Source organism: Aegilops tauschii, chromosome 1 (assembly GCF_002575655.3).
Source record: "Aegilops tauschii subsp. strangulata cultivar AL8/78 chromosome 1, Aet v6.0, whole genome shotgun sequence".
NCBI lineage: Eukaryota > Viridiplantae > Streptophyta > Magnoliopsida > Poales > Poaceae > Aegilops > Aegilops tauschii.
The window spans coordinates 226,319,960-226,340,468 of NC_053035.3; positions in this window are offsets into that span (position 1 = coordinate 226,319,960).

A 20,509-nucleotide genomic window follows, 5' to 3' on the forward strand; every position below is an offset into this window, starting at 1 on the left:
GTCACCGGGCTGCACGTGTGTTGAACGCGGAGGCACCGTTCTTCGGTGCTTAGATCGGAATCAACCGCGATCTGAATCGCTACGAGTACGACTCCCTCATCCGCGTTCTTGCAACGCTTCCGCATCGCGATCTACAATGGTATGTAGATGCACTCCCCTTCCCCTCGTTGCTAGATTACTCCATAATTGATCTTGGTGATGCGTAGAAAATTTTGAATTTCTGCTACGTTCCCCAACATCTCCGAGGGTCCTTGAGCTGCTTAGGATTTCTAGGATTAGCCAAAATGCAATAAAATATGCTATGCAATGATGATCTAGTGTATAACATTCCAAATTGAAAATTTGGGATGTTAGACACAAGCTCTTCGAACTCGCTGCCTGAATCACTTCGGCTTCTTCAGTCTCAGCTACAAGCTGAAAGGCATCAGTCAGCTGTGCTGCGGCAAGAAGCTGAAGGACTGAGGAAGTCCCTGCAGAATTCAGATGTATACTTTCTTGTGCAACAGCAAGCGCTAGAGGATTTAAGTGCCAAACAAGAGAAAGTTAATAAGCTTGCTAAGCATCTTGCCAGCATTATGGGTACCCAGGATATTGTTTCTTGAACTCTTCTGAAGTGGTTTCAGTTCTGGACTTGTTTTGCTGCGGTGTTTATATGCTGCTTTGTTCCCTATATTTGCACTGGTGGCGAACTTTGATGCCCAGTGGATGTAATATGTGTAATAGCCGTGATAGCCTAGCATAAGTTGCTTGCTTATTTATTTCCTTGTAGTCTTGTTTATTTGTTAGCTTGTAGTCAGTGCAGTTCTTTTTCCGCGGTTTGCTAGTGGCTGCAATAACCTATTTTTTAAAACTAGGCCACAATAACCATGGGCTAATATTTACTGTAGTGACACTGGGCCTCCTACGGGCCGTAGAAATAGTGGGCCTTCTACGGGCCGTAGAAACAGTAGGCCTTCTACGGGCCGTAGAAACAATGGGCCTTCTACGGGTCGTATCATCAATGGGCCTTATACGGGCCGTATGATCGATTGGCCAAACATGGGCCAATAACAGGCCGCATTATGGCCGTAAGCAGAAAATGACAGTAACGGGCCGTAAGTAAACGAATGCTGGAAATGAGCCCAAGAATAAATGGGCTCTGAGAAGGCCGAAAGATAACATGGGCTGGAAACAGCCCAACGGAATAACGGGCCGTTAATGGGTATAAAGTGATACACTGTTCATTACGGGCCAGTTTCACCACGGGCCGTTAATGGGTATAAAGTGATATACTGTTCATTACGGGCCAGTTTCACCATGGGCCATTAATGGGTGTAAAGTGATACACTGTTCATTACGGGCCAGTTTCACCACGGGCCGTTAATAGGCCAAGAGTTACATAGGGCCTCATATGGGCCGAAAGATGTCCTGGGCCATACATGGGCCAGAAGTGAAAACGAGCTGGAATCATATTGGATGGCCCAGATGACGCTACTGGGCCTAATTCGGATAGGGCGTAACGGGCCTTGGGTTAGCGGGCTGTAAATGGGCTATATGCGAACAGGCCGTTAACAGGCTTTCCATGGGCCGGCCCGCCACCTTTTGACCAAGTCAAACGGGCCGGCCTTTTCACAGGAATGGGCCTTTGTTGGGCCGTGCCACGTGTCGACGTATCATAGGCGCCTTCCGTCCAACGAGTGGATGACATCTGTCCCAACGATGAGCCGACACGTGTTTCCTCCAGCCAATGATGATTTTACACGTGGAAAATCCCCATTGGTCGGGGCTGTTAACGGGTTATCGGATCCAAAACCCGACCCGATAGCTTAACGGCGTTCCGTTACGGTGGATGCCACGTGTCGGTCACCCTTGACGAAAGCACTTCTGTGACGCGCGATTTATCGTCATGGAAGTGGACACTTCCGTGATGATAATTTTGGCAATGTCATGGAACACTTCTACGACAGCACAGGTATGACTATCTTGATTCTGTCATAAATTTGTCATGGATGTACATGCATGACAGAAAACGCGACCTACTGTGACAAACACGTATCATCACGGAAGTGTATTTTTTTGTAGTGCATGGATCATATCATATCCAATTCCAACTCCACGAAGGAAATTATTCATTTTACTATAGGTGTGTGGCAGCTCAGACGCATCTGGGAAAGATTTGCGGAAAGCAGCCAACATCGCATCGAATGATTTGTTGGTCATCCGCTCAGATGTCTTCACCTGAAGAAAGGTGACCATAGCTGAGAATACTGACAGCTTATTTCCTGGGGTGACAACAACGTTGCATTGTTCCAACATGTGGGCCCACCTTTTTCTTCTGTAGGTGAAAGTTCACGGAATGCACGAGCATTTCGTAGCATTGTTTCAATGTTGGTCAAACTCACTGGCTCCGCCACCACCACCTCCTCCTCCTCTTCCACCTGAGCATCAGGCAGATCAAGATGGTGATCTGCTGCTTCCACGTAGTCAATAACATTGACGTTCACAGCTTCACCATGATTAACCCACCTAGTATATGTGACCGACATCCCATACAAGTGTAGATGATTTTGCACAGTTGACTGGGGTCTTGTAACTGAATTCATACAACTGCTACACGGGCAGAGCACATCTGATTTCGGACCACCGTACTCAGCTCTGATAAAGTTCATGAAGTTTTCAACCCCCTCGACATATGCAGCGGAGAATCTTCGAGAAGAACTTATCCAAGTCTTGTCCATCTGTTAGACATACAAATTAGTTCTTCTACTAGATATCACAGGAAAAACATATATGTTTTTTTATGAAGTCCAGAAAAAAATACCTAGGTCGATGTCTAAAGCTATGGCAAGATATTTGGACGAGCAGATCTAAGTAACGAAATATATGTAAAGCTAATTCAGCAAACAGATTTGAGTGCCAAATTATGGTAGGCTGTTTCAGCAGTCAATGAGGCCGAGCACACAGCCATCGAACTATCGAAGGCCATCGCAGCAACAAAGATCGAGTATAAAACGGTGTAGAGCTATTTCACCTAACAGATTGGCTACTAGACCATGGCAATCAAAGTCACAATAAATATATGGCAGGATATTTTAGCAACTAATCGGCCTTGGCATGCCATCTCAGCTAAGCAGATTGAGTGCAGAACAGGGCAAGGAAGCTTCTTAAGCAGAGCATATTGACAGTAAACTACTTAGGCAAACAGTGAGATTAATAGCGTCTATCAGCTAACATTCAGCGCTACACCGACATGAACGGGGCCTCAGTCTAGAATGCGTGTATCGTGGGAGAAGCTGACCGCCGTGCGTCTCCACACGAACGTCGCCAGCGGTGGCGGCGCTGACCGTCGTGCGCCTCCACAAGAACGTAGCCAGAGGTGGCGGCGCAGCTAGAAGACGACAGTCTACGAGAGCGTACTGTGGGAGCGAGAGGATCGCCGAACCGCGGCGCCGACGTATCGGCGCGGCGGGGAGGGCGGCTTTGGCAGAGCGAATGGAGTGGAGGGGGACAGGGGGGAGGGGGTTTGGGGAATATTATTGGCTAGTTGGCCGAAGGGCGGTTGAATCAGATTTGGGGGGAATTTTTGGGTGTGTGGGGGGGGATTTTCGCACGGTGGGCGGGGGGAGTTTGGCGCATGGTCGGTTTCTCCAAGTGTTGTCCCACGTGTCAGTGAAGAGGCAAGCCGAAGCGCGTTCCGTTTGCGTGAGCCGTGTGCAGGACCGAACGTGTGTGGGGTGCAATGCGACCGCGACAGGAGTGTTGTGAGTGTACCGCCTTTTTTCCTTTAAAACTAGGTGCTTCGCCCCCTCAAAAAAAATTGTTGCTTCGCGCGGTCCATCGATACTACTACTAGTAATCCGGTAATCCCGACTAAAACGGCGCGGTCGGGTCTTTTCCTGCGTGATATGCTGGGAGGTTGGCTTAGTTGGGTTTTTTAGGACGAGTAATGCTACACCTACGTAATCCCAGTTACGTAATTAACGTAATGTGAAACGTGTGAGCTGTTGATTGTAGATTGGGGGAAGGGAGGGGCCCACCACCATGAAAATCAAGGGAGGAGAGAGAGAGGCAATTTACGTTAACCCTTTCATAGGTTCTTGTAGATGTAGAAAGATGTGAAATGCGTGAATGTGTAGTGGACGTACTATTGGAGTGCCTAAGATAATTTGTGTATGTATAGACCATATGTGTTTATTTTACTTCGCATGTTAGATTTGTCTCGGTTCAATAAAAAGCAGAGTTGGTGATGATGGTGTGCCTGTCATCCTGCAATATAGGCCGTCCGATCTATATCTAACGGATAGGAAGGAAACTATGACAATTTACCCGCACTCCTCTCCACATTTGCAGATAAGGCTTTCCCTCGTTCATCCTTTTCTCCCACAAGATCTTGATCTTCCGTGCAACGCACGGGCATCTTGCTAGTACTCCTACAATATGTATATTATTGTGAAAGTTCATATACAACGGCCGAGATTAATGCAAACACGGCAGATTTTCATTACATTTCGAACTTTTATAGGACAGAAAAATAAAAGAAACCCGACCCTAAACCTATTCTACGGCGGCGACCGATGTCCTCCATCTGCGATCTCTATGTACGGGGGCGGGGTTCAAGACCCGTGAAGTGAAGGTGCGGTCTCCGGCGAGGAAGCGTAGAACACGGGATACGGACCGGCCAGTTGGCACACCATGCCCTGCCGCCTCCCATGCCCTACTCATCCTCGGAGGAGTCCCCGACCTCGGCGGTGCCGGACGTTGGACGGCGGCAAGTAGGACGCGTGGCTGACGGTGCTCCCGTCGTCGGCCGCCAGCATGGCCACCGCTTGTGCGGTCGCGTCCGCGTCCGGCTACAACGCTATTGCGTCGCGAGAGGCGACTTGAGCGAGGGCGGTGACCTCGAGCTTCATCCCCGAAGACAAGCTCTCCCGCAGAGCATTCACACTTGCGGTCATGGCGGATGTGGTGCCAGGTAGGAGGACGATGCGCTATGGTGTGGAGGTTAGCTGGGCGTTGCCACTTTAAGTTGCGCATTCCGGTGAGGCCAAGCGTCCGGGTGCGTCATTAAGTCGCCGGAGTTGGTTCCTCGGGCACCAAGCCTCTTAACGACGACATACGAACAGACGACATGAATGTGAGCAGCTGGCGCCGGCTGGGAACGCACCGCGCGACGCTGCGAGGGACGAGGGTTTTGGTGTGCCAGGGTAGTCAGCTGCGGTCATGGCTACAGTCAAAACCGATTGACCGGTCGTCACCGGAACCACTATTCACACCAGAACCTTCACTGCTCGGCCTACGCCAGCCACTGCCCTAAAACCACACCAAATCTCCAGCCCATTCCCCCACCTTTCGATCCCCTAGCCCGCATCAAGCGTCCCCTAGTTCGCCGGAAAGCCATGGTGCGCCGCAAGATCACTTACTACAAGATGCTGACGCCGGAGCGCCGTGCAGAAATCGCGGCGGCGGTCGGCGCCACAGACCTCCGTTCCCAAGCTCGCTTTGCGGCGGGCCAATCCCCGAGTTCTCTGGAGCCAAGCTACGAGGAGGAGGAAACCGATCCAATGTTCATGGCGGAGGTCGCGGTGCAGAAGGCCCCCGATGGGTATGAGACGATGGACGTCGACTTCGTGCCGGCGTCCGAGTCCCCCATGGTGCAGGCGGACCAGCGGTTCAACATGGCGATAATAAAGGAGGACCGGGAGGCAGAGGCTCAACTCGACGCGGAGCGCGCGCATGCCGCTGCCATCGAGGCTCTCCTGCAGGCGGAACCGGATGTCGTGGATGTGAACCGGGCGGCGGAGGCTCAACTTGAGGCAGAGCGCGCGGATGCCGCTGCCATCGAGGCCCTCCTGCAGGCGGAACCGGACGTCCTGGACTTGAACCGGGCGGCAGAGGCTCGACTCGACGCAGAGCGCGCGGATGCCGCTCTCATCAACGCCCTCCTGCAGGCGGAACCGGACGTCCTGGACTTGAACCGGGCGGCGGAGGCTCGACTCAACGCGGAGCGCGCGGATGCCGCTGCCATCGAGGCCCTCCTGCAGGCGGAACCGGATGTCCTCGACTTGAACCGGGTTGTGCTCTCGTCCGTGCAGAGCGCCCGCACGCTCCGCTTGAACGAGTAGCTGGAGGCCGAGGACAACCACGGTGCGGAGACACACGTCGGCAGCGACGGATGGTTCGCGCCGGCAGCCAAAGATGACGAGGCCGTCTCTTTCCGCGAGCAGTGATAGTTTTTCTTTATGTTGTTGTTTTTATGGATCTTTTGTTGTGTAAAAACATATATTTGTTATGCAAGTCGCCTGACTTGGGTCAGTCTACCATTTCAGGCGGTTGGATGAATATCCTACGTCTCCTAACCCTTCTTTCCTTCTTCCTCACCTCTTCTTCTTCCCCAACAGACCACCGCACGGGCCGTACGGATACTCCCCAACATGCGGTTGGATAAACATACTCTATGAACGAAAATTATGTGTCAGCGATAGGATGGCTGAGTTTGGTTTGTTCACATGTGACAGCACGTGTGAGTGAGGGTGCGTTCCCTTGGTCGGGTTTGCGGCGTGCAGGAGCGACTGTGTGAGGGTGTGGTGCGACCGCGGCGTGCAGGAGCGACCGTGTGAGGGTGCGGTGCGACTGCGACAGCCGTGCGCAAGTGTACCTCCTTCTCATTTTGAAAACTTTAGGCAAGCTTGGCAAAAATGTGTGGCGAAGTTTGGCAATGCAAGGCCTAGACCCAAACAGGATAAGTACGTACGTACTAGGAGTACTAGTGTTAAAAAAGAAAGGCGGGGTTTTCCTTCACGGGATTTAATCGATACAAATCCTCGTTTGACGTGTCAATTAATGCGTATTTTTTTCTCCAAAGACCAAAGAGCTAACCATCTCACTCCTCATCGCTTGATTAATGCAGCACCATGCAAACCAACCTTCTCACTTCCGCATGCATGCAGGGGATATTAATGTCCTTGGTTGCTAACCCCATCAATTTTGCCTCGATTAGTGTTAGTGGCCCTTTGCAAATTGTAATTTTGATATACTGGCCTTGTGTACAAAAAAATGGAGGTAGTAACTATATTTGACTTCCTTCCCCATTGCGGTGACGTCGATGATATCTTTTTTTGGTGGTTTGGCGAAGTGCGTTCGACGGAGAACACCATTGAGGGAGACCACGGTAAGTCGCTCGCAAGTGCCGCCTGCAAGCCGAGACAACCGCCTTATTTGCATCCAGGAAGTCCTTTACTAGTACTACTAGGAGTACTAGTGCGGTGAGATGGTTTCTCGAAGAAGACGATGGAGAAGCGGAGTCAGCGAAGAGTGAAATGATGGTTGCTTCGTCCGTGCTTTTGTGATTTGACGCCTCACTGCTTTGTGATTTGTGATAGAAGGGACAGGGGAGTAGACTCTGTGCTCTATACTGTACTACATGCGTCCAAGCATGGGAGAAAGAGGAGAGACGTTGCATTTTTCTATTCCTTCAATCAATCAATCAGGGAGCTTCGGTTCCATCTTTTTGGCTTTGGCAACACCGTCCACAATGGTTCCCACGATGCCAAAAGCTATTTTCACATTTGGCTACACATTGTGGATGCCCTTAACCGTACCACTTGGTTTTGCTCCTGTGTGCTATCTATACAAATCTCAATTATATTGATCTAAAAAATTATAGAATCAAGATTAGTAAAAAGGAGGTGACTTTGCCGCGCGGATGGCGGGGGAGGTTTCTTATTTGAGCAATGCTACATCCACGTAATGGTTTACGTAAAGTTACGAACTGATGTGATGTGGGACTATTTGATTGGATTAAAGGAGAGGATTAGACCCACCCCACCTGAAAATCAGGGGGGCATATATAGACTAGATGGAAAGTATACGTAGCAGCTACGTAGCCCTTTGTAAGTCTAGGATTAGGCTTCTTATTTACGGAGGACGTTGTCCTGGCGGTTTGCTAACATGCGGTCCCACGTGTCAGTGCTTTACCAAGCCGATCCGCGTCCCACATGAGGCAAAACAACGGCAGAAGCAACACGTGGTTAAGTTCAAGAAGACGAGGGAGAAGCGGATTCAGCAACGAGTGAAATGATGTGATGGTTGCTTCGTCCCTCCAACTTAACTGCGGGAAAGGTGCAGCTTTGTGATTTGACGCCTCATTGCTCATTACTACGCCGGCGCCATGACTGGGGTGCTTCACCCCGGCTGCTCTGCACTGTATTCCGGTATGGCACGTGGACCCGGTAGCTTGATGTCCCACATGCCGGTGAAAGGGACTAGAAGATTTATGAAAGCGAGTGCTCCACTCTTACGACAGAGGAGTAGACGACACGACGGCCCAGTGAACTGTCACTTGTAGTACTGTATAGTACTATAGTTTTGCTGTTTCGCACGATCCATCGATACAAACCCGATTAAACAGGAAAGGGCGGGATTTTTCCTACGCGGTAGATGATACTGGCCATACATTTCAAAGGCAATTTTAATGTATGCAAACTGAATAATTATAAGTAACAATATGATATCTAGTAAAACTAAAAACACATATGATTTATTGTGTTAGAGTGTAGTAGTAGTGCTGTATTGCATAGTTGTTAGATGTAACATGCGAGAACGTGTAGAGATGTAGTTTTGGAGGGCCTACAGAGAGAAAAGCGTAATACGGTCACCGAACTTTAGAATAAGCTGATTACGGTCACTATATACGTTTTGCGGTGATTATACGGTCACTTGCTCACCGTTCAGCATCGGATTGCACTCTGTTGACCGGCCAAATAGTCTGCGTGGCGCCATGTTGACTAGTTAAATTGACCACGTTCCTTGTGGGTCCCACCTGTTATTTCACATAGACAAAAGGTCAGATAAACACAAATTTACGCAGGCGCGACAAGGCTCCAACCCGTGCGCGGGAATCACCTGGTTGTGTATGTGTCTGTCAGGGCCTGATGTGTGCGCATGCACGTGTAGGTTGAGCACTTGAGCGTGAGAGTGTGTGTTGGTCGTGTGGTGTACTGGTGTGTGCATGCATGCATGCGTGTGTGCGTGTGAGTGTTGCGTGCGTGCGTGCGTGGCTGCATGTGTACGTGTGAGTGTTGCGTGCGTGCGTGGGTGCAAGTGTTTGTGTGAGTGTTGCGTGGATGCAGTTCGTGTGCATGCGTGCGTGTGTATATAATCACCACACCAGCTCCTGTGTGTTAAAACAGACGGCTCAGCATACCAATACAAGGCCACCTTGTCCGCTGTGCCCGCGGTCATGACTTCGAACCACCGTCCAAATATTTTTTTGTCGTTTGTTTTCATTCTTACTAGCAAGATGCCCGTGCGTTGCACGTAACATCAAGATGCATTTGTATGACTTGTTTATCTTGCGAGAGAAAAGGATGAACGAGGGAAGGCCTTATTTGCAAATGTGGAGAGGTGTGTGGGTACCTTTTTGCAAAATTGCCATAGTTTCTTTCCTATCCGTCAGATATAAATCGGACGGCCTATATTGCAGGATGGCAGGCACACCATCATCACCAACTCTGTTTTTTATAAGAGTGTATTTTATGTATTTTATAAGAGTGTAGATGTAGAGTAGATACAAGTCGACAGGTGGGCACGATAGTAGTGAGATAATGTGATGCAACACTAGAGGTGCCACGTGGAGCGTTTAACTGGTCAACTAGTCATGTCATGAGCAAATACAGAGTTGTACGGTGAGCCCGTGACTGTATAATAACCACTAAACGTAAATGGTGACCGTAATGAGTGGATTCTGAAGTCCAATGTACGTATCGTGCTTTCGCTTCAAATACAATGATCGTCATTGCATATATCGCGAGAGAAAGATGAAACATGCGTGAATTTTCTGGGGGCTTACTTTTAGAGGACCTGGAGATAGTTTTGTGTGCATACGTGAAAGGGTCGTACAGGGGGGGTATGCGATGGAGAGAGAGATGCTCTTCGTTTCTCTTTATTATGACTAACTTTGTATATAGTATAAAAATATACAAATTCACAGTGCGGAATAAATATCATTGTGGGCACCATGCAATGCAAATTAGCGTTCGTACTCAGCCATATAAATTTGTAATGTTGTATATATGTAGAAACTCTAAAATAATTTTTTGGCCACACTTTATTCAAAAGAAATGTTGTATGCGAAATAAACGTGAAGAGAGGGCTTTTTAGATCAATGGGGTACGTGATGTAACATGTGTGAATGTGTAGTTGATGCATTTGGCGGGGCCTAGAGAGGTAAGTGTGTGTATTACGTATTCGAGAGAGGCATGGATAGAGGGGCCGACGGGGGGGCGTGGGAGAGATAGCACGAGAAATGAGAGTGGTCTAGAGAGAGAGACGAATATGACGTCACGACAAGAGATTCCATTCCCTTGAGTGTGTATATGCAAGGGGGGAGGGAATAGAGGCACCAGGAGAAATTTTTTGTGTGTGTGGTGTTTGTGTGGGTGTGAGAAGATAATGAGACGTGGGGGCAGAGGGAGTGTCACCGCGTGAGGTCCGGTGGGTCGAGGTGAGGCCCTTCGTTCGGTTCCGTCCTGCGCCACATTGGTCGGCCCGTGACGCATTTAGGAAGACCCATGGATGACTAGTCGTACAAGACAAAGATAGCAGAATTGTGAAGGACTCTGTGTCCACTGACAAAGCCGGCTAGGATTTGTAACCCTAGGTTCTCGGACTAAGGTAACCCCTTTATCTCTGATATTACTATTCATCCAACCTAACTTTAAGGGGCATCCTACAGAATGCTCTGCTAGAATCGTACTCGTCGATTAGGAAGAGAGGTGTGAGACAATGCGTGAGAGACGGGCGTAAAGATAATGTGCGTACATGAGACACGTAGGCAGGTCCATGTATATAGAAAGGGTCGATGAGGATTGTGCGTGTGTATGTTTGCGAGAGGAAGAGTGCTTGTGATAAAGGTTAGTGAAAACAGTTGTAAATGGTTACGAGAGGGAGGGAGGGTTATATCTAGAGCATGTGTGCGAGAAAGACACCTCGGGAGAGAGTGTGTGAGCATGTGTGAGAGACCACCGATGGAGAGTGAAACTACACGTAAAAGACTGCTCTACACATTGATTAAAGATATAAATTGTATCCAAATATTAGTATGGGATCGTGATATTTGCAATTCGCGTAAGGAGCGGTCATTGATCCATCAGACATCTAGATTCTATCGAATTTGAGCATGTCTATGTTATTATTCGACACAATTGATCCACATAGTTAGTATTTTGAACTCCAGACAATGCATCGCTTTAGCAATCGAATATAAACGTGAGTATAGTTCATGTTGTGTGTGTAAAGCACATTATACATACGAAAGTTACACAATGGACATTATAAATAGCTACCTATGAACTAGCATACATTTGAATTCAACTTAAGGTGGTTTAAAAAAATCGAATTCAACATGAAGTCCATTCAATTATTTGAATTTGATATCATGGCATTTGTAAACCATACATAAATTATGGGGGCGCCAATCTTTGCTCTGATTTTGTACATAATAGCATATGTAGTCGTGTACAAAACAGATTCAAATTTAGCTCCTCCATTCCAAAATAATCGTAGCTATAGGATTTTCAAGTGTCAAAATTTCAAAAAGAAGCGGATAATTTAATGAGGTTTTCAAACATACAAGGTCAAATATAACGTTGTCTATTTAGGTCAATCCTCATAGTTCAAGAGTACTCTAAACGTGAATGCTTGTGTTTCAAAATTTCGAACGAAGCGCCAAAAGAGCCTCTACTCGCCCGAAACCGCGTGAGACCAATGTTTGGTAGTACAAGGAAATTACTTTTCTAATAACTCCGACCCGTGAAACCTACCGGCCCGACGTCCAAAGGTCTAAACCGGGGTAGGTTTGTAGCTTCATCTAGACGCCACGCAACCGCATCCGAAAAACATTCATACACAATGGCCGCCTAAGCACACATGCGCGCGGCCGAAATCGCTCCCGCCCACTATTTGGGACACCTGGGATTACCATCCTACCCCCGACCCGCAGTAGGTCCGAAATTTAAGAGGGGGGCAAAGTTTGTACTTTCCCCAAATTTCAAACAAGCGCGTCCCATCTTCTGTTCAAAAAAGCCAAAAACAAGCGCGTCCCAAACCAAAACATGGTTCCCCCCCCACCCGTCCGATTCCCCATTCGTACTCCATGGGCGCCAAAACTACCTCTCCACCAGCCGCGAAACCCCGGCGTCCTCCGTCCGCCACCCCATCCCACCCATCAACCGCCGCCCTCCTCCATCACGCCGGAGCCGATACCCCGACGTCTTCGTCCACCGCAACCTCAACCGCAACGCCCTCCACGGATAGTAGTTGAAGCCGAGGCTGAGCCGTCCGTACCCGAGCCAGTTCAACCACGCCGTCGTGCGCCTCACCGCTGCCACTCCAACTTCGCCACCCTCCACCGCACCGAAGTTGTTCCTGCTACGCCGTCCTTCGCCGCCTCGGATCTGCTTCCCCTCCGCTGACATACGGCCACGGCAACACGAACAATTTGGCCATGGGTTCGTCCAAGCCTGCACCCTCCAGAACATCGGTTTCCCCGGTAAAAAGAAGAAGATCGGCGCGACATGTGGAGGTGACCACACCGGCAACCGAAAAAGGTACTCATCTTCCCTTATTCGTGCAAATCTGACGTCTCTGCTTGCACGGTATTCATCCCACAGAAGACACTAGTTGACCGCTTCTTCTTGATACTAGATGTTCCTAGTAACTCGCGATGCACATGGTTTCTCCTCATATACTATTTCACCTTAGCTAGAGGTCCGTCGCCCCCCTGAATTTCAATTTCTGGCCAGTTGATTCCCAATTAACGGAAGCATTCCCCGACGTAACAGGCGCTAGTACGTCTATTACGCCGGGGAAGCAGCGCCTTGGTGTTTATCTTAGGGGCGTGTGCGGCCTAGAGCTACTCGCGCCCGATCTGGAGGTCGGCCGGGATTAAAGGGATGGCCTGGGGGCGCTGCCAAGCACGGCGGCGGTGTGAGGTCGATGGGAGGGCGGGGCGGCGGAGGCAGGGGTCTGGGCCGGTGGTCGCTGGCGGTTCGAGAAAGATCGTCAACAGTGACTGGCGGGAGGTAGACGAAGGCCATCTGCCCGTTCCTTATAGATCGGACGGTTCATTAAAAAAATCGACTAACCTATTTATTTTCAGTCGACTGTTATCTTAGATATGACCACATGTGGTGGTGTGCTGGAGGAGTACCTGCATTTCCTGTGCTCATATATTACAAAATCATACGCAGTAGAATCTAATTTTGTTTGCCATGCAATGTCGTAGAGCTATCATATGTCTCCTGTCATTTATTTTTCAGCCACCTGTTGTCTGCTACTTTTACAGTGCACTAGTTCTGCACACACTTCACCCTTACTCTCACTATTGTGTTTTTATGCAAGGGTATTTCAGACTCTGCTGCCATGAGAGAAGCCAAAAATAAAAGAGAGAAGTCGCTCCAGCTTCGTATGCGGGTAGGCAAGACACGTTACAGCGCTATAAAGGGTGCAGTGTCAGCAGATGGAGACGGTAAACATAGCTCTGGAGTTGATGACCTCGCTCGCAATGAACCACCATCCCAGGTGCTTGCTTTAACTTCGCGGTGTCATATGTGGTTGCATGTTCCATATGGTGTCTAGCTTGTATTCGAAAGGCCGAAGTCGGTAAGATAAGGAAAGATATTTTTTTACATGAACCACCATCCCGTGAGCACCAGAAGACAAATAGCTAGTCAGGGCACTGGCCGAGCCAGTGACAAGCCCAGCAAAGATAGGCATCACCTGGAAGCCAACTAAAAAGCTGCGATGGTGGCGAAGCAGCCCACCTCCCACCAGGCTCTCAGGTCCTAGATGATCATGCTCACCACTCCAGCCGGATGTCTAGCTTGTATTGCTTCCAATTTGGTTAAATTGCATCTGCTTAGCTTACACATTATGCCTTTGAATATGACATACCTTTCTGTTTTTGGTACATACTAGTACATCTGTGTATTAACCATGTTCTTACATCAAACTAATGTTCTTGTGTATCCCTCATCAATCACTTATGACGAGGCAGGCAGGCAAGGGGACTACTCCTCATTTAAAGAATGCAGCGTCAGCCTCCCGACATGATTCTCAAGAAACAGAAATGCTAGATGAAGATAGTGAACGTAGCTCTGTAGTTGATTACAGCATTTCCCCTACACTAGCATCGCAGGTGCTTGCTCTAACTTGGCAGCGTGATATGTGGTTGCATGTTGCATATGGTGTCTAGATTGTAATTCTTCCAATCTGGTTAAGCTGCATGTGCTAGTCTGCTTAGCTTATACATTATACCTGTTAATGTGACATGCCTTCCTGTATTTAGTACATAGTACATCTGTCTATTAAGCATGTCCTTACATAAAACTATTGTTTTTTTGTATCCCGCATCAATCAACATGACGAGACACCTTTAGTATATGCAGTGCGATATTAGTTGCATCTTTCATATGATTTATAGCATGCGCTGCTTCTAATTTGTTGAAATTCCATTTATGATGGGACGCTTTTAACTTGGCAGAGTCATATTGGTTGCATCTTTCATGTGGTGTCTAGCTTGCATTGCTTCTTATTTGCTGGAATGGTTTCTGCTTAGTTTACACAAACAGTTGTGAACATGCCATGTCGTCCTGTTTTTCATACATATTCCATCCTGGTATCATGTGTTTGCCTTACATCAAAGTAGTGATTGTCAGTATCATGCATGAATGAGTTCTGAAGAGAGAATTTTATTGCTTTTTCTCGTCGGTTTTACTTGACAATTCAAAATCAATAAAGCGGAAGGAAGTTAGCAAGGCAGCGGATAAAGGTGCTCCTTCCGAACAGAGGGCCTCTATAGTTTCTACTCCTCCACACCCCCAAGATGATTTCCAAGACAACACATGCATAGACACTCAACAAAGTTGTGTTTATGATGAGCACGTCTCCCCTAGTGCCGCATCACCGGTGCTCCCTCTAACTTGGCACTGTTATATGTGGTTGCATGTTATGTGTGATGTCTAGCTTGTATTGCTTCTAATTTTGTTGAATTCCATCTGCTTACTTTACACATTATACTTGAATAAGACACGTGTTCCTGTTTCTAGAACATACAATATCTGTCTATCACACCATGTTCTTACATCAAATTACTACTGTTGTGTAACCTGCAACAATCACTTATCATAAGACACATTTGACTTCAGAGTGTGATATAGGTTACATCTCACATTCTTTTCTAGCTTGTACTACTAATTTGTTGAAATGGCACTTATGATGAGACAGTTTTAACTTGGTAGAGTGATATTCGTTGCATCTTTCATATGGTGTCTAGCTTTCATTGCTTCTAATTTGTTGAAATGTCTTCTCCTTAGTTTACACATCATAAGCTGTGAATATGCAATGCTGTGAATATGCAATGGCACTAATGACGAGAGACCTCTAACATGGTAGTGTGATGTTGTTTGCATCTTGCATATGATTTATTTCTTGTACTGCTTCACATTTGTTTAAACGCCATTTATGATGAGACACTGTTAACTTGGCAGAGCGATATTTGTAGCATCTTTCATATGGTGTCTACCTTCCATTGCATTGCTTCTAATTTGGTGAAATGTCTTCTTCTTAGTTTACACATCATAGTTCTGGTTATCTCTTCCGTCCTGTTTTTCATACATATTACATCCTCCTATCATGTGGTTGTCTAACATCAAAGTACAGTTCGTCTGCATCACGCATCAATTTGTTCTGAAGAACTAAATTGTTATTCGCTTTTCTTGTCGGCTTGACTTAACATGGCATAGAGAAAGAGGAAGAAACACAGAATGGCGGGGAATGAGAAGCGGATGAATCCTGCAGATTCTGCTGGTACTGATGGTGCAATAGAAGGTCAAAGTCCAGCGGAAAATTCTACAAACACGGCATCCCATGCTACACGAGTTGCAAAAAAAGCCAAACAAAAACAAATAGCTGCCACCAAACAAGCAGAGACAGCCCTAGTTCTTGCAACACCTACCACAGTACTACTAGTTGCACGACTTACTCGTGCGTCAACTGAGCTAGCAGCACGTTCCCAAGCTCCCTTGCCACCTGACACTACTTCCCAAGCACTCTTGACACAAGACGAGTTGGCAATATCAGATGAACCTTGTGAGCTTCAACAACAAGAAGGTAGTTGCTGGAGTCAAGTTACAGTTGCATGCTTCTTTATATGTAGTCTCACAGTTTGATGTACACTAACACTTCCTATGTTCGTTGTTGGACTAGCACCTAGGCGCAAGAGGAAACAAACATCAGGGATAATGCTCGATAGGTTAACTAAATCTAGAGGAGGAAGAATGGAGATCCGTTTTGAGGCAGGTTTAAAAAGGCCACGGGATGCTACAGAGTCAGCCAAATTAGTATCAGAGGCAGCGGTTGCCGTTAGGTGTCATGTACGTATCCTCCCAACATGGATTCAGTACAGGAATGACAAAGACGAAACCCAGTTCAACACCTTCCTCGACCATTTATCTGTAAGTATGGTTATGTATGGAAACTAGTAATATCGTCTTGCTCTGTCCCATACTTTCTAGGTTGCTGATAATGAGACTCCCATAATTTCAACAGATGAGGTTCAAGTTGGATACCCAAGATGATGCAACCAGACAAGCTTGCACCCATGTTTTCAAGTCTGCTCTGCGACAGTATCGGTATAACTTGAGGAAAACTCACTTTGAAGGCAAGGCTAACAGTGAACTTTCCCAAACATCTCCAGTGGAAAATATATCGGATGAAGACTGGAGGGGCCTTGTTAAACACTGGTCTGATCCGAAGTATCAGGTACATTATATATATGTGATCAGATCACATGTTGAAGTCCTATTTACGCATGTGCCACACAAATCTATCTTCTTGTAGGTGAACTGTTCAAAGAACAAGGCCAACCGTACGAAAGTGAAATTCCAACAGACGACAGGATCTCGTAGCTATATTGCACACTGCGAGGCTCTTGTAATTAGCTGATGTTTCACTCTTTTCGCTGTACCATATTATCAGATCTATATTGACTTGTTCGAAATGCAGAGGAAAGCCCCCAAGGACCAAAAAGTACCTGAACCAAATGCTGTGGAAATCTTCAAGGACTGTCACACCAGCAAGAAGAAGGGCATGACTACACCAGTCAAAGCCGCTGTTGTAAGTCCTTAATCCTCATGCCTTTTAGCTACTACTTACTCTGACTTGTGCCTTGAACTGCATGGTTTGCAGCCAATGTCTATTACTCTTTTCAATTTTATACACAATTGTCTTAGCGTATCATTGCACCTTACAAGGTTTAAAAGAGAGGAGTGATGTTCCTTTGATCTTGACCCGTAATCTAGTTCCATGCCGGACTTGCCCACACAACGTTACAATTGCCTGTTTGTCTGTTCTCAGTTGTTTTGTGATATGAATGATGTCATACTATGCTTACCGTATTATAAACTTCGTCTCTTTATCCTTAGCCCTCAATACAATGTGAAGAAATAGACAATACATTAGCGATGGTACATGGTCATATGTTTGGAGCCTGGTTTTATTATGTACTTTGCAATAAAATACAACTAATATTTTACATGGGTTCACCAGAATAAGTTCTGTATATAGACCAAAGCTATTTTGTTTGGTTTTGCTGCCTCCTTAATATCTTCTGTTCTGGTACTACTAATGTAAAACCTCAACTTTTCAGCGAGCTATGGAAAAAATAGTGGAACCGCCACCTTCTGAAGGTGGCGAGGCAACTATAACCGCAATGTCAGCTCTTGCTGCAGTGGGTCAGTACCTGTCCACTAACAGTGCCAAAAGCACGTTCCTGCGTAATACTGGGTTGGTTGTTAAGGCAATATCGTCCAAACTACCTCATGATCAAGATATGCAAGCTCAAAGCAATGGTGTATCTGCGCTCCAGACACGAGTCCATTCCCTAACAGAGACCCTTTGTGAAACAAGGAGAAACATTGCTCAATGTCGTCAAGATATGCATGGTTTTGAAACCAGACTATCAGACATTTGCTATGTTGTTCAGGAGCCTAGGGGAAATGAAGGCGAGGGTTATGGTGCTCCATCGGACAATACAGCATGAAAACGTAACGGTCAGGTCAAATGAACTGAGTTTCTGAACTTCTGGTGGTGCATTTATCTGCTAGACTGTTAAGTTTTATGCCAACCTTCCTTTTGTTATATAGTTGTAATTTGTTTTGGTGCGATACAAAATTTATTCTTAACGTGCAGCCACCGGCTGAAGAAAATAGCAAGCCATTTTTGTATAGTGTAGGGTGTTCCCTATATTTGCACTGGTGGCAATCTTTGATGCCGAGTGGATGTAATCTGTGCAATCGCCTTAATAGCCTAGCGTTAGTTTCGGCCTTATTTATTTCCTAGTCTTCTTTTTCCCTGGTTTGCTAGTGGCAGCAACTACCATGGGCCATATACGGGCCGTAGGATCCATGGGTCTCCTACGGGTCGTCGATAAATGGGCCTGTAATCGGTGGGCCTTGGGCCGTCGGATAAATGGGTCTACATGGGCCATAATCGGGCGTAATTGGTATCGGCCCAGCACGGTAACAGGCCGTAGGACAGCAAAGGCTTAATTCTTTCACAGGCATAACGGGTCGTTAATGGGCCAGAATATAGGACGGGCTGGAAACGGCGCAACGGGTTAACATGCCAGAAACGGGCCGACTCTTGCCATGGGCCGAACTTGGCCCATTAGGGTAACAGGCCAGTAACGCGCCGACTCTTGCCATGGGCCGAATTTGGCCCATTAGGGGAACAGGCCAGTAACGGGCTGACTCTTGCCATGGGCCAAATTTGGCCCATTAGGGGAACAGGCCAGTAACGGGCCGGAAGTAATCGAGGGCCGAAAAGGAGCCCAAGAACGTATGGGCCGTCAATAGGTCGAAAGCTAACACGGGCTGGAAACGGCCCATGTAAATCACGGGCCGTTAACCGGTATAAAGAAAATTACTGTTCATTATGGGCTAGAGTCACCGTGGGCCTGTAAAGGGCCGAAAGATAGGAAGGCCTCATATGGGCCGAAAGACGTCGTGGGCCATACATGGGCCGAAAGTGAAATGGGCTGGTGTTATATTCGACGGCCCACATGATGTTGTTGGGCCGATTTCCTTTAGGGCCTAACGGGCCGTGAGTTAACGGGCCGTAAAATGGGCTATTTGCGAAGAGACCGTTAACAGGCTTTTCATGGGCCAGCCCGTTAACTTTTGACCAAGTCAAACGGGCCGGCTTTGTAAGCTAAATGGGCCAGTGGTGGGCCGTGGCACGTGGCGCCTATCCTGGCCCACTGACGAGCTGACATGTGTTTCGTCCGGCCAATAAGAATTTTACACGTGGAAATTTCCCATTGGTCGGGGCTGTTAACGGGTTATCGGATCCAAAACCCGACCCGATAGCTTAACAGCGTTCCGTTACGGTGGATGCCACGTGTCGGTCACCCTTGACGAAAGCACTTCTGTGACGCGCGATTTATCGTCATGGAAGTGGACACTTCTGTGATGATAATTTTGGTAATGTCATGGAACACTTCTACGACAGCACAGGTATGACTATCTTGATTCTGTCATAAAATCGTCATGGATGTACATGCATGACAAAAAACGCGACCTACTGTGACAAACACGTATCATCACGGAAGTGTATTTTTTTGTAGTGATAGACAAAACAAAGTGTCCCTAGTATGCCTCTACTTGACTAGCTCGTTTATCAAAGATGGTTATGTTTCCTAACCATAGATATGTGTTGTCATTTGATGAATGGGATCACATCATTAGGAGAATGATGTGATGGACAAGACCCATTCCGTTAGCTTAGCACTTGATCGTTTAGTATGTTGCTATTGCTTTCTTCATGACTTATACATGTTCCTATGACTATGAGATTATGCAACTCCCTAATACCGGAGGAACACTTTGTGTGCTACCAAACGTCACAACGTAACTGGGTGATTATAAAGGTGCTCTACGGGTGTCTCCGATGGTGTTTGTTGAGTTGGCATAGATCGAGATTAGGATTTGTCACTCCGGTTGTCGGAGAGGTATCTCTGGGCCCTCTCGGTAATGCACATCACTATAAGCCTTGCAAGCAATGTGACTAATGAGTTAGTTGCGGGATGATGCATTACGTAACGAGTAAAGATACTTGCCGGTAACGAGATTGAACTAGGTATTGAGATACCGACAATCGAATCTCGGGCAAGTAACATACCGATGACAAAGGGAACAACGTATGTTGTTATGCAGTTTGACCGATAAGATCTTCATAGAATATGTGGGAGCCAATATGAGCATCCAGGTTCCGCTATTGGTTATTGACCGGAGATGAGTCTCGGTCATGTCTACATAGTTCTCGAACCCGTAGGGTCCGCATGCTTAACGTTCGGTGACGATTGGTATTATGAGTTTATGTGTTTTGATGTACCGAAGGTAGTTCGGAGTCCCGGATATGATCACGGACATGACGAGGAGTCTCGAAATGGTCGAGACATAAAGATCGATATATT